Genomic DNA, 13,340 nt, shown 5'->3' with positions numbered 1-13,340 from the left:
CTTTAAGCCAAAAAAGAGTTAAAATCTCATCACACATCCCCCACCCACTTTATACAAACTATAATTCGCTTGCATCCATTGCCATTTTTAATCAAAGAAAATAAGGTTTTAAAGGATGCAAACACTTTTGGTTTGTGTTTCAAAACGTATGCTCAACATGTGTCATCAATGAAAGGTGATTATCTTCTAACCAATCGTGGATCATGTCGTTTGAATTCTTTGATAATGATATTTTTCAAGGCAGTGTCTATTTATTATTGTTCATGATGCAACCTAAACCCATGTACCATTCTCTTGAAGATTAATTGCTATTTCTATCGATTTCTTTGTTCAAGAAACTTGGATACTACAATTTGGATCTTTTTATGTATTTGGGTCACTGCATTTTTGTGTGTTGCTCCTTATAATTAACATTACCCCCTAGAGGAGTGCTAGTCCTCAAGCACTCCTTGTCATAGGTAACTTTCTCTAGCTTGGATCAAAGACGTGGATACTAGGGACATTATAATTGTCATTGGAGGAGTCAATGAATAATACTTTTCAAGGTTTAGTAAGTTGTCGTGGTTGGAGTGGTGGTAGGGTGACGAGACTATTGAAGTTGACGACATTCTTAGGTTCTTTGAAAGGTTGTAGAAGCTTGAAGAAGAGGTGATGGTGTATTGATCCTTGAAATCTTCAATTCTTATGATTGAAAAACCTCTTGTGCGATCTCTCCCTAAGGGAAGTGCTAGTTTCCTTTTCATGCACATAATATATGTTGTTAGTTTTGGAGTCAATTTGAACTCTAAGCAAGCTTGAAGTGTTACTGAAACTTGAGGATGCAAAGTGTGCATAGAATATGGTGTATATATTATGTAAATATACATGCACACTTAGGTATTAATTAGTTGGAGATAGCCTTTTTGATTCTCAGTAGTTTAGTAGTTGATGAAGTAAGAGGACTTAACTACTGGGAAAATTGTCATGCTCAGGAAAAGTATTGCTTGAAGACAATGCTAGAAGGTACCATCATTATGTTTTACAAGTATTATCATATTTGAATGGCTTATGGATTAGGATATCTAGTGGTTATGTCTTCTTGTATTGATTGAAGAGAATGGTTTCCCTTTTGAGTGCTTTCTTGCCCTTCTTTGGAAGAGAGAAGGACAAGTTACTCAGGGTGACATGACTAATAATAGGTAAGACAAGCTCCCTAGGTGTGTCCTATCATTGATGTTCCTTGAGTAAAATGTGGAAGAATTGAAGAGAGGGCTAGGGGGTTAGAGATGGAGTCAGCTGGCCAAGGTCACAAGATGTACTAACTTGAGGACCTCTAGTTGCAGTGATATGATCGTGTGTACATATTTGTTTATTTATTTTTCCTTTTTTTTGAATGAATAGTATCAATGATCCAGAATGAAACTTTTGCCTTTTAGAAGACATTATAATGGTTGGGAGAGTTGATTGGGTGAGAAAGCCTCAATGTTGGAGAAATAATTGCCTAATGAGAGCCGCCATTCATAAGATGATTAATTTTTTTTGAAAATTTATTGCATGTATTTTCAGAGTGGTAGATGACATGAGGTAAAGTTGGAGTGGAATTTGCTTTATGCCTCCTTGTCTTCAACTTTCTTGTGTTCATGAACTGTTTAGAGGTCGCTTCCGTGATGTTCATATGAAGCTTGAGTGCATCTTTTGTCACATGTTCTATCTAGAATCAATTGATAAAGAAGTGAGAGTAAGCATGTTTGAGTTCAAGAGAATTGAAAATTTGAAAGTTTGAAAAACTTGAGTATAGCTTGCACCACTTAATTGGTTCAAACTTGGTTTAATAGTTGTGATGTGAAAAAAAATTGAAGAATTTTTCATTGAGGACATAGGTTTGGTTACTTGCAAGACTTTTGTGGAGTGAGCTAGCAAGCTTAGTAAAAGTCTTGCAACCATAGAGTTATTGTGCAAGTTTGAGCAAAGGTATGATCAATTGGAAATTGCTATGAGTAATAGGATCCATAGACTCAAAAGATAGAGTTGTTTTTATAGATAGCAGGTCTTGCCTTATGACTAAGCTTGGAAGGGCTCTTGAAAGATGAAATGACAAAACCAGACTTTAAACAAGATTGAAAGAATTTAAAAGATGTTATATTTATACTTGTTAAGAGATAAAGAAGAAGGGCTAGATTGTATGTTGGGATTCTACTTATAACCTTTACTTAGCATGCTTTTTACATATAAAATGGAATCATATGGAGGGACTATTTACAAATTGAATAGAAAGAGGTGTCTTTTATTCAAGAAAAATACATTCATAGGGGTATTTATGTGAAATACACGGGATCTAGAGCATGGTAGATGCGGAAGCTATGGAGGTTGAAAGAGGAAAAAGAAACTCATGAAGACATTGACCTTGACTAGGACAAATTGTTACACAAGTGAATTAGGTTCCAAGATTGAGACTTGGACTCATAAACACAATCTTGTATATTGACAGTGACATGACACTTTATTGGAAAGAAAAGAGTACTATCATTGCATTAGAGAAAGAGTGCAAGTACAATGCTTTATAGGAATTGAGTGGTGGTACTTTCTTCTACTGTGCATATGGGATTCTGGTCCTAAGCCCTCACGACTTCTCACAAAGGGACTAAAATAGGTGTGATTGCAAATATCTCAACACCCCTCCTCAATCACAACCAAAAGTACAAAGTGTGTAGAGGCTTTAGTGAAAGCAACACCTGCAAAGTGTGGGCACACCATAAACATGGCAAAAACACTAGAGGCTATTGCAGAAAAGGCTAAGTATGGGTACCACAAACATGATGGACATCTAGAGGCTGTAGCAGGGACCTCACAAAGTGTATAGAGGCTGTAGTACAAGGATAACTGAGGAGTTTACGAGTTTATGTTTGAGGCACTAGGGCTAGGAAATACAAAACTAAAAAAGTCTATCTGAATAGAAGGACTGATGAGGTTTGTCCTTCTCCTGGTGGTCTTCTTCTTCTTCTTCTTCTTCTTCTTCTTCTTCTTCTTCTTCTTCTTCTTCTTCTTCTTCTTCTTCCTTTGCTCCATTTTCTTCTTCTTCTTTGACTACAGCTAGATAGGCCTTTTGGGACCTCTTTTTGGCGTGGCAGAACTTCTCGGTGTGTCTGGTCCTTTTGCAGAAGTCACAGAAGAGTTGATCCTTCTTGCCTTTGTACCTATTGCCAACATATAATGCATGCTCATCTCTAGAGATGCTTGGTTCTTCCTTAGTTTTTAGCTTCTTTTCCTCCTCTAACAGTGATGCCTGGATATCAACAAGTTCAGGATTTGGCATGTTGATTAAAGTTATTGATACATTATTATATTCAAGAGGCAAACTCTTAAGTAGAACACCGATGCAAACATCTTCTTCCATTTTAATGTTGATTCCTACAAGTTGGGTTAGAATCCTTCCATGTAATTTAGATGTGTGGCAAGTGATGTGCTGGACTTCATTTCAAGCCTAAAAAACTCAATTAGGAGACCATACTTTGATGATTTAGACTATGCATCGAACAAGGTGTGAAGTCTCTTCCATGTATCCTGTGAGGTCTCATAGTTATCCACATTGTGGATATAGCTGTCATCTAGCTCCAGTTTGATAATGGCATGAGCCTTATCCTCGTTCTTTTACCAAGTGACAGCAAGATCTGCATCACGAGGTTTCTTTTCTTTTCCAGTGGTAATGGCCCAGAGGCCCTTCTTCATCAGGATCAATTTGATGCGGGTCTACCAGGTATGAAACCCGACTCCTTTGAAACGAGCAGTTGGAGAATCTTTGCCCGTGTTCGACTTGAGAGACCAGCAGCAAATTAGCTTCAAATGACTGAGAATAACCAGGAATGAGTTGATCTTTGTATGTGTCAAAAGACACAAGCAATGGCAGTGAAGTATCAAAAGATACTAGTTTGAAATTTGATGTTTGTTGCTTGAGTTTGACTTGATGATCTTCAAAAAATCTTCATAGCTTTCCCTCCTGTAAACGCCCCGAACAACGTAGTATGCTTAACAATTATGATATTCGCTTGTTTTTGAGATTTAATATAAAAGAGAATGAACACTTAAAGCTGAAAATGAAAATTACTCACAAAATTACAGCCATGAAAATGTAAAAGTAATGGAGACAAGATTGAGGGTTGAAGATGGGCAACCCCCCCTCCCCCCCCCCCCCCCCCCCCCCCCGAAGGAATGTATTTCTGCTCAACCCAAGTCTCTTAGGGAAGAGCTCAGTTACAATCAACCTGAGAGTGAGAAGAAGTAATTCTCACTCTCACAAGATCATGCAAAGATGTACAAACACACATGCATTATCTATTATGCAATGATAAGAACTGATTTCTTTACAATATGAGAGAAGAAAAAGGGGAAATCAGTCTTTCTCCATCGTTGATCAGCAGTACATGGATAGGGCTTGCTTCTTGTTGCTAAAATGGAAGAAAGAGCTTGAGAAGGAGGTCCTGTAATGAATTTGCAGGCTTGCTATCCTGTAAAACAGCAGTGATAGAAGAGGGAATATGGAGGAATTTGATAATGGAGAAGTGGGGGATGATGATGGGGATGGATGGGGCCAGTTTCTGGCTATCTGTGGGTGCTGTACATGAGTTTACAGCAAAGAAAAATGATGCTGAATGAAGAAAAACGAGCTCTTATTTATAGGAGAGGGAAGAGCTAGTACAAAAGGGGAAAGTGAAGTAGCACAAGACAAGTGTCCAGCCACATGTCATGAGATGTGACAAGTGGTGGGACACTTGGAAACTTGTGTGACAAGTGTCTTGACACTTGTCTCTACACTTGTCTCTTCTCTATGGCCTTCCTTTTTGGGTTGAATACTATCAAGAATAGAAACAACCAAATTTAGTAAGCACAGTCAAAGTACATAACTTACTATTTTTAGAATGATATCCCTATTATTTAGGACTAGCATTTTTAGGGTAATTCGAGGCTCCTAAAATTTAGGGACCCCCTAATATGGGTGTCATATGAAAGCTTTTTCTGTGTACATCGCAAAAATGGTATCCGAATCTTCATGTGACTTTCCTATGCAAAGAAATGTGCATTTCAAGCTTTCAGCGCACACATGCACATTATACAAGCATTTCATGATCATGCCATCTTGTTGATTGTAACTGTCTGTTCTAGTGGATCTAGCCCACACTTCAAGGCATCAATCCTTTCTATGTGCGAGTCTAACCCTGATATGCGTGAGTTCTAGTCACAGGCGCCCAATCGGGCCATATAGGTGGAAGTGTGAACTACCTTTTCTCTAACCCACCGCGTGGGTCCACCATAACCTGTGACCACTCATCAGTGGCCAGCTCCAATGCACTTTTCTTTATATCTAATTATTGCAAAGGAAATAAATTTAATAAATCATTATATAGACAAATTAATGAAAAAGGATACAAATTCTGTTTCTATAGAGTTGTGATAGCCATCTGGCTTTTATTCAGCTGTCCTCAGCTGAAAAGCTTCTTGATATTGCTATAGAATATTTGGGTAATCCTTCATGAAATTTTCATCTACCCACTGTGCATCTGTTGTGGGTAGATTCTTGAATTTTAGTAAGAATTTTCGTGTCACAAGGCCACTTCTCATGGTTCGATCCTTGAGAAACAAAATCTTTTCAGGTTCCAAGAGTTGCTCTGTTTCTTCAACTTCTGGGGGATCTTCAGTAATGGGTTCCTTTGGTTCTAGTCCTATGTAAGGTTTTAGCAAACTTACATGAAAAGCGTTGTGTATTTTCCAATGAGCAGGAAGCTCAAGTCAATAAGAAACTTCATTTATTTTCTCAATCACTTTGAAGGGTCCAAAGTATCTACTGGAGAGCTTTGGAAAAGATGAATTTTGACCAGAACCTTGTTTGAGCCTGCTTTTTTTTAAACTTTAGCAAGACATATTGATCTTTTTCAAAAGCCAAAGGTCTTCTTCATTTATCTGCTTGCTTCTTTTGTCGCTCTTGGGCAACTTTGATAGTGGCTCGAACTTGATCCATTGCGGTTTTTAAATCTGAAGCAAACTCATCAGCAACAAAAATCTTATCTTTAGTGCGAATAATTGGAGGAGGAATCACTTTACCCTGTACTATGTCATTTGGAGCTTTCCATGTGGATGAGTGCACTGTATTGTTGTAAGCAAACTCCAATAATGGAAGATATTTCTCCCATTGTGACTTATGTTCACTAACATAAGCTTTCAACATATCCAAAAGAGTGAAATTCATCACCTCTGTTTGGCCATCAGTTTGAGGATGAAAAGCTGAGGAGAACTTTAAAGTGGTTCCCAAATTCTCAAATAAAGCACGCCAAAAGTTACTTGTGAATTTGGAGTTTCTATCTGAAATGATCTCAGAAGGCATACCATGTAATCTGAAGATATGTTGAATGAAAAGTCTTGCAGCTTGTGCGGATTTCAATGTTTTATGACATGGAATAAAATGTGATTGTTTGCTGAATCTATCAATTATGACCCAAATCATATCATGACCTTGAGGTGTTCTTGGAATACCTGAGATGAAATCCATTGTGATAGATTCCCATGGATCTTTGGGCACTGGAAGAGGTTGCAACAATCCTGGAATCTTCTGCCTATCATATTTGGATTTTTGGCATACCAGACAAGCCTCAATTAAGTTATGTGTATCTTTTCGTAATGTTGGCCAATAAAAGTAGCGCTCAATTGCACTTAGAGTGGCTGCCCTCCCTCTATGCCCTGCATAAGGGGGTTCATGACTTTCTTTAAGCACCTTTTGTCAAACAGGAAGAGTGACACAAAGGCGATTGTTCATGAGAAGGTAACCGTCTTTGATGGAATAATCTGGATGAGAACCTCCTTGCTGTAAATTTGACCAAATTGCTGCAAAATCAGTATCTTCATCATAAGTATTCTTCATCGTTTGAAAATCTTCATGATGAGCCACTGTAATAGTTGCAATGCGAGGCACTCTAGAAAGTGCATCAGCAACTACATTTTGTTTCCCTGGAGTGTACATAATTTGAAAATGAAACATAGACAAGAAATTTTCCCATCTTGCATGTTTCTCCTGCAAATGCTTTTGAGTCTTGAAATACTTCAAGCTTTGATGATCAGTTTTAATAAGGAATTCATTGCCTAAAAGATAATGTTTCTATATCTTTAAAGCATGAACCACTGCTAAGAGCTCCTTTTCATAAATGTCATACCTTTTCTCCACATCATTTAGACAGCGGCTTTCAAAGGCTACGGCATGGCCTTCTTGATTTAGCACTGCACCAATACAATCACCGCAAGCATCTGCTTCCACCACAAATGGTTTTACCAGATCTGGAATGATAAGAACATGTCCAGAAGTAAGAGCTATTTTCAGCCTTGTGAAGGCTGCCTTCTCTTTTTCCTTCCATTGGAAAGAGATCTTCTTCTTTGTAAGGTCATGAAGTGGAGAAGCCATATGTGCAAAATGCTTGATGAAGCGGCGGTAATAAGAACATAAGCCAAGAAACGATCGCACCTCATGTACATCATGAAGATGAGGCCATTCTTGGATTATCTTGATCTTTTCAGGATCCATCTGAATCCCTTCAGAAGAGATGACATGCCCAAGGTAATTTATTTTATGCATGAAAAATTCACTCTTTTTACCATTTACCAAGAGTTGATTTTGTTGTAGTAATTGTAGAACAATTTCCAAGTGTTGATGATGCTCCTCTTCATTCTTGCTAAAGACAAGAATATCATCAAAGAAAGTACCGACATATTGTTGATGCTCTCTAAAGATGCACTCCATCATTTGATTAAAGGTGGCTGGTGCATTGGTTAATCCGAAAGGAACCACCAAGAATTCATAAAGACCGTATGAAGTGCGGAAAGCAGTTTTGTGTACATCTTGTGGTATTACCCTAATTTGATGATAACCACTCTTTAGATCAATGCGGCTGAAAACCTTTGAGCCTCCTAGACGATCCAAAATGTCGTCAATTCTGGGAATAGGAAACCGATTCTTCACAGTGATTTTGTTGAGGGCTCGATAATCAATGCACATCCTGAATGTGCCATCTTTCTTTTGAACAAGAAGAACCGGTGAACAAAATGGTGAGCTACTTGGCCTAATTAGCCCACGATTGAGTAGGTCTTCGACTTGCTTTATGATTTCTTATTGTTGAGGATGGCTCACACGGTATGGTGCTATATTAGGAGGATAACTGCCCGGGATAATATCAATATGATGGTCTTCTGGCCTTTCTGGGGAAAGCTGATAAGGAAGATCTTCTGAAAAACAATCTTTATACTTTTCCAAGAGCTAAAGTTGCTCTTGGTTTTCAGCATTCATATTATCTTTTACATCAGTGACATAAAGCAGACAACATTGAACACAATCCTTAATTGCTCTAGAGACTTGCATATGGCTTACCATAGGTATGGTGTCTCCAGAAACTCCAGCTTGGATCTCATACTTCTTGCCTTTGTTGGTGAGTTCTACCTTCTTTTTCTGAGAGAAGATGGTTGAATCTACTCTATGATTCCAGGGCATGCCAAGAATCACATCGCAACCATCAAGGTCTCCGATACATAAGGTATCTTCGTCACTGTAGCCTTGAATTTGAAACTTGAGCTTGCCAATGTAGGGTATCACAGTCTTCACTGTGTCACCTTCATCAGCATTTAAAGCTTGGCGAACTTCTGCCGGAGTGTCCATCTCTTCATTCTTTAATCCAAGCTCTTTAGCTAATTGCAAGGAAATGATATTTTCATTCGCCCCAAGATCTATCAAGAATAGTGCTTGCTTACCTTGCAACTGTCCCCAAGCTTTTAATAATTTGCGTGTCTCTGGAGTGTGAGTTGTGTTTGCAACTACATCACTGATAGCATTGATTTTCACTGGCGACTTAGGCTTGTTGTCAGAAACCTTGCTTTGTCCCTTGTTTCGACATTGCTTCACTATGTGGCCTGTTTGTCCACATTTAAAGCACTTCCCTTCTTTCATGAAGCGTTGCTTTTCTTCTTCGGAAAGTTGCTTTGCTTGTGGGTATAGATTGGAGCGAAATTGAGGAGTATTAGGAGGTGCATAGGGCTTCATCTTCTTTTGATTTGATGGCTGCTTTTGCCGCTGTTTTTGTCCTTCATTTGGGGCTGCATACTCGTCATCATTAGCTACTCTCTTCTTAACATTCTTTTCGAATGATTTGTTGCAATTGTGCTCCATTTCCCATGTCTCAGCATGGTCAATGAGTTCCCTGAGACTAGAACAATGAAAATGATTAAGAGCAGTACGAAGTTTAAAATGCAAACCTCCTTGAAACTTCCTAAGCTTTTCCGAACTGCTGATCTTCTTGAAATGTTGGACCTTCAAAAGTAGCTCCCAAAATCTCTTGGTATAGTCACCAAGTGACTCATTTTTCCTTTGCCAAAGCCGATCCCATTCCATTTTTACATCTCTTTTGAAATGAACATGAAGAAATTGGCTTTGTATCATGCGAACAAAGGACCGCCATGATTTTGGGGTAGCATGATCATATTCCAACCCCGTCCACCAAGTATGGGCTAAGTCGGCTAAATGTAAAGCTGCAAACTTAATCTTTTCTTTTTCTTTATACTTGTCACGACCATACAAAATTTGAAATTGACGAATAAACTTCAGAAGAAGATCAGGATTTCGGGAACCATCATACATACTGAACTTGATCTTCTTTTCAAGTTGAGATAGTGACTTAGTCTTCTTCTTCCTCTTATGCCTTCGTCCATGCCCGGATCTTGAGGTTGAAGATGATGAAGTGCTTGATGGGGATGAAGATGGAGTTGAGGGTGAAGAATGTCGACGCCTTTGACGATGATGAGGTCTTCCACGAGAAGGGTGTGACTCTTTGTTACTAGAAGAGGGTCCATCAGAGTAGGCGCCAAATGACTTTGAAGAAGAGGATGAGCTTCGACGCGATCTCTTTCTTTGTCTTGAAGTAGAATGGGACTGCCTCTTAGAAGTAGTTGGACTTCTTGATCGGCTCCTTTCATTGGTATGGCTTTGTCTCCTTGAAGCAGATGGGCTTCTTTCCTTTAATTCTTTGGGATTCTCAACTTTTTCTAGTTTGAGAAGTTGGTCATGAATTTGCTGATTCTCCTCTCTAAGACTTTGAATGGCTTGAAGGATAGCACTCGACTGATCCATTGAGACTCTTAAGAAAAAAAAATATGCTCAAGCACTCAATGCAAGGGCTGAAAACAAACAAACTTATAATTGTAAGCACTACCAGTGTTGGGGTGAGGACCGAGCCAAAGCTCTGATACCACTGTAAACGCCCCGAACAACATAGTATGCTTAACAATTATGATATTCGCTTGTTTTCGAGATTTAATATAAAAGAGAATGAACACTTAAATCTGAAAATGAAAATTACTCACAAAATTACAGCCATGAAAATGTAAAAGTAATGGAGACAAGATTGAGGGTTGAAGATGGGCAACCCCCCCCCCCCCGCGGAAGGAATGTATTTCTGCTCAACCCAAGTCTCTTAGGGAAGAGCTCAGTTACAATCAACCTAAGGGTGAGAAGAAGTAATTCTCACTCTCACAAGATCATGCAAAGATGTACAAACACACATGCATTATCTATTATGCAATGATAAGAACTGATTTCTTTACAGCATGAGAGAAGAAAAAGGGGAAATCAGCCTTTCTCCATCGTTGATCAGCAGTACATGGATAGGGCTTGCTTCTTGTTGCTAAAATGGAAGAAAGAGCTCGAGAAGGAGGTCCTGTAATGAATTTACAGGCTTGCTGTCCTGTAAAACAACAGTGATAGAAGAGGGAATATGGAGGAATTTGATAATGGAGAAGTGGGGGATGATGATGGGGATGGATGGGGCCAGTTTCTGGCTATCTGTGGATGCTGTACATGAGTTTACAGCAAAGAAAAATGATGCTGAATGAAGAAAAACGAGCTCTTATTTATAGGAGAGGGAAGAGCTAGTACAAAAGGGGAAAGTGGAGTAGCACAAGACAAGTGTCTAGCCACATGTCATGAGATGTGACAAGTGGTGGGACACTTGGAAACTTGTGTGACAAGTGACTTGACACTTGTCTCTACACTTGTCTCTTCTCTATGGCCTTCCTTTTTGGGTTGAATACTGTCAAGAATAGAAACAACCAAATTTAGTAAGCACAGTCAGAGTACATAACTTACTATTTTTAGAATGATATCCCTATTATTTAGGACTAGCATTTTTAGGCTAATTCGAGGCTCCTAAAATTTAGGGACCCCCGAATATGGGTGTCATATGAAAGCTTTTTCCGTGTACATCGCAAAAATGGTATCCGAATCTTCATGTGACTTTCCTATGCAAAGAAATGTGCATTTCAAGCTTTCAGCCCACACATGCACATTATACAAGCATTTCATGATCATGCCATCTTGTTGATTGTAACTATCTGTTCTGGTGGATCTAGCCCACACTTCAAGGCATCAATCCTTTCTGTGTGCGAGTCTAACCCTGATATGAGTGAGTTCTAGTCACATGCGCCCAATCGGGCCATATAGGTAGAAGTGTGAACTATCTTTTCTCTAACCCACCGTGTGGGTCCACCATAACTTGTGACCACTCATCAGTGGCCAGCTCCAATGCACTTTTCTTTATATCTAATTAGTGCAAAGGAAATAAATTTAATAAATTATTATATAGACAATTTAATGAAAAAGGATACAAATTCTGTTTCTATAGAGTTGTGACACCTCCTTGCTAATTTGATGGTTGAATACTTGTGGAAAACTTCAGATTAGAGTGGCCTTGGCTTGGTTTAAGTGGCAGGAGAGAGAAAATAAAGGAAAAATGAGCTTAAAGGTAAGTGGCTATGGCTGTACTGTCAAAACAAGGACCAGCACAACTGGTAAATGAGCTCCCACGCACTCCATAGGTTGAATCTACTCAAACCCTTTGAGGTGGAGGACCCTCACTAATGGGTATAACTCGCCCTAAGAGGGTTTGTACTCATTATGCTCGAGTTGAGAGATCTAAGCCTTCAAAGTGGTCGCTATCAAAACTACGCCCAGATTTGGGAAAATGCAAATTCCGGGCATGGTGTGCATCAATCTCCTTGATTTTTGTACCAAGAAGTTGCGCCTTGACCTGAAGTACAACTCTTGAGAAGAAATCTTGAAGAGATATGGCATGGTTGATGAGATATGGCTGCTCCAACATAGGCAGGTAGGTGCTATCCACAAACACAGTTATGGCAGCAACTCTGATGAAGAGAGGCAATGCTGAAGCTATAGTTGCCCAATCTCAATGTTTGAGGTGCCAAGAAGGAGCTTTGGAAGTAGAGAAACACTTCTCCAGAAGGAAATTTAGAGAGATTTGGCATGTGGAGAGAGATATGAAAGCTTCAAACTGACAGGGTGGTGCTATCTATGGCTGCCATGGAAGCTTCATTGAAGGTAGGAATGTAAATGAAGTTGGAGATAGGGTCCAGTACTCAAACTGAGCTGAGAAGAGATGGAAAGGAGTTGAGAGGAGTGAAAGGAGAGTTGGGGCATGCTCAATTGAGCTCTGATACCATGTGAAATACGCGGGATCTAGAGTATGGCAAATGCGGAAGCTATTGAGGTTGAAAGAGGAAAAAGAAACTCATGAAGACATTGACCCTGACTAGGACAAATTGTTACACAAGTGAATTAGGTTCCAAGATTGAGACTTGGACTCATAAACACAATCTTGTGTATTGACAGTGACATGACACTTTACTGGAAAGAAAAGAGTACTATCATTGCATTAGAAAAAGAGTGCAAGTACTGCTTTATAGGAATTGAGTGGTGGTATTTTCTCCTACTGTGCATATGGGATTCTGGTCCTAAGCCCTCACTGCTTCTCACAAAGGGACTAAAATAGGTGTGATTGCAAATATCTCAACAATTTATAAATAGGCCTTGAACACATGATATAGAGGGTATACATATAGAAAACCCCTTGAGCATAGAGAGGAACAAAATAAAACAAAAAGGTATCTTTACCACCATGAAGGTTGCCATGAAGGGTATCAATGAGACTGAAAAGTGGCTACTAGATGTTGAAGCATTGGAAAAGCTTTCAAAGAAGGAGAAGTAGAGAAGACAAGAAGATGGAGAAGAAATATAATAAGGGGGAAGGTGTTGATCCCTCTCACACACACACACACACACACACACACACACACACACACACACACACACACACACACACACACACACACACACACACACACACACACACACACACACACACACACACACACACACACACACACACACACACACACACACACACACACACACACACACATACACACACACACACACACTCTCTCTCTCTCTCTCTTTCTCTCTCTCTCTCTCTACCCTGGCCAGATGG

This window comes from Lygodium microphyllum, chromosome 6 (genome assembly GCF_053477565.2).
Source record: "Lygodium microphyllum isolate KBCC chromosome 6, Lygodium_microphyllum_v1.1.10, whole genome shotgun sequence".
NCBI classification, from domain to species: domain Eukaryota; kingdom Viridiplantae; phylum Streptophyta; class Polypodiopsida; order Schizaeales; family Lygodiaceae; genus Lygodium; species Lygodium microphyllum.
Note: the sequence above shows the minus strand (reverse complement) of the source record.